Source organism: Haplochromis burtoni, unplaced genomic scaffold (assembly GCF_018398535.1).
Source record: "Haplochromis burtoni strain Fernald_Lab_line unplaced genomic scaffold, NCSU_Asbu1 Contig_1566, whole genome shotgun sequence".
Lineage (NCBI taxonomy): Eukaryota > Metazoa > Chordata > Actinopteri > Cichliformes > Cichlidae > Haplochromis > Haplochromis burtoni.
This window is the reverse complement of record NW_024583927.1, coordinates 25,088-27,464: the sequence shown is the minus strand read 5'-3', so window position 1 is coordinate 27,464 and position 2,377 is coordinate 25,088. Positions and strand designations below refer to the sequence as shown.

Here is a 2,377-nt window from a genome sequence, read left to right as displayed (position 1 = left end):
TTTTTTTTTGTTTTGTTTTTTTATCAGTCACTGGATCTCTTGATTTTTTTCAGATCCTTCTGAATAACATTAAGTGTTTAATATGACATCTTCAAATCTTTTAGGTAATCTGACAGGTTGACATATGTGAGCGTTAGTGAAATAACCACTAACTGGTTCCGCTGGTTACAGATGGATGTCATGTGGAGTTAGTGTGAGGCATTAGATTTACTGTTGTCTGGTTCAATCTGTAAAAACACATGAAATTAAATGAATTCAATGTGTTTCATCATCTGAAGAAGCAAAAGCTGTCAGACTTTATCTGACGCAATATAAAGAAGAAAATCACCTCAATCACAAACAGGAAGTGTACTCATGTAACAGGGTCATAAATCACATTGTTATAATTACACAAAATGTGTTCTAAACCTCCAAACTGCTCCTTTTATACCTGACTTTTAGGACCTCCAAGCCTGTAGTTATGTTCATTATCAGTTAGAGCCCCTCCTCATTATTTTCTTCTTCTTCTTTGGTGCAACCCTATAAATACAGTGTACCCCTTTGCCTCTCCCCTTTTCTACAATTCCCTTGTGGGAGAGGTTGGTGTAATTTCTTTCCCAACACTTTAAAACACACATATAATTCATATTTAGCCACTCGGATGTTTCTGATTGTGATTTTAGTTCAATTATTGTCATCATTATGCCTGTTTTTTTATTAGATGTTATGAGTGTGTAGTATGTGTGTATCATAAATGTGTTTTAGGCGCCATAAATGCTAGCATGAATATATACTCCTTGCTAGCTTGGAAGTTGTGGTGGGTTGAGCTAACCCTCTTCCCCACTGTTTGTATTTGGTCGTAGGAGCTGGAATGGGCAAATTATTTACTTGGAGGCCTTTCTTTCTTTCTTTTACCTTTTTTTATCAGACACAACGCAGAATCACACCGGTTACACTCAGTTACTCTCCTGTACTCTGTTTACAGTCATCTATGGTTCCACTGTTTCTGCTGCTTATTCGTCCTCACTGTAAACAGATGTACTGAGAGACTCCTGCACTAATGTTTTATAGGAAAGTCCAAACAGCCTCACTGGTTCTCCATAAAGAACAATGATTTGCTCTCTGTGGCTCCAACACAATCAAAGGTGGACCAAGTTCTCCAGAACAGCTGTGGTTTTATGGAGGCTCCAGCTAAATGCTGCCTCCTCCATGGTACAATATACATCTTATACAGTGACGTCATTTTGAAGTCCTTTGGATGATGATGGTCTTTAGTATGTAGCTGATGATTGATGATGAGATGTTTGTGTTGTTCTGTGGAGATCATTCAAGAACTGAACCTGTTAAACACTCAGACCTGCTTTAGGTTTCACCGCTTTAGTTATGACGCACTTATTTATGGTCACCCTACAGCAGCGTAAACACACGTGACTCTAACGTGACTTCCTGCAGAGACAATAAATTGGACGTATTGAGTTTGAACATCCTGAAATGTCTAGAACTATGCCTTTTCCTATTCCCTGTGCCTTTATTCCAGCATTTTGTTTCTGTTGTGGACTTTTTTGGATTTTGATATGTGGCTTATGTTGTTGTTCTTGTTTTGTTGTTCCTGTATGTGTTGTTCTGCTTCTGAGTTTCCCTTGTTCCTGTTTGATTCTGTCTTGTGTGCTTGAGTTTAATTCTACATGCCATGTGTCTTTACCCCGTGATTATTAGCAACTGCGCTCCCACCTGTCTCCTCTCGGCACCTGTTGTGTGTGTTTGAGCTTTTCAAGCAGGCGCACTCACAAACGGAGGGCGCTCTTACTCCCAGCAAATGGGCGATAGAAAACCGATCGGTGCCTATGCCATCCCCCAAATGCGCTGGCATGATGTCGGAGCAGCATGAGTAGCCTCCGAGCAACTTTTTTTTTTTTTTTTTTTTTGCCGATACCCGTGATACCGCCACCACCACGATGCCGCCCTGTGCAACCACCCACGTCGCCCAAAAACCGCTACTGCTCCAACATGACAGATAAGTCCAAATAAGACATTTTTAAAAAAATATTAAATTCATTGTTAGTCTTTTTTGGCACTGTAACGACTGTAGTGACAGTATGAGGCTTCATATGAGCAAGCTGTTGCTCATTTCTTGCTGATGTTAAGAAATCCAAATCATCATTAGAAAAAAAAAAAAAAAAGTAAACCGGCGAACCGTATGAATGCAAATAAGATGAACGTTGTCGCTTCCTAGTTTGGCAAGTCACCGCCGTACCACACCTCAGCTGCATCGGTCACGTGATTTCTCCTAAACGATCTCTGCTGCTTGACTCTGCTCGAGACTGCTGTTTGTTGACGTCTTCGTGTTTTGCCTCTGTAGGTGAGATTTAATTTTATAAAACACAATATATATTTGCAA

General features: G+C 40.1%; 1 protein-coding gene across 3 annotated transcripts in view; it reads left to right on the top strand.

Moving 5' to 3' along the window:
* The first annotated feature begins 2,155 nt into the window (after positions 1-2,155).
* Positions 2,156-2,377, top strand: part of LOC102306315 (outer mitochondrial transmembrane helix translocase) — a 17,514-nt gene continuing 17,292 nt past the window's right edge. The window contains exon 1 of one of the 3 annotated variants that reach the window (XM_005952366.3): positions 2,156-2,338. The gene's annotated coding sequence lies outside the window, so the exon portion shown is untranslated. The remainder of the gene's footprint in view (positions 2,339-2,377) is intronic. The other 2 variants (XM_005952365.3, XM_005952364.3) reach the window with 2 other exon arrangements.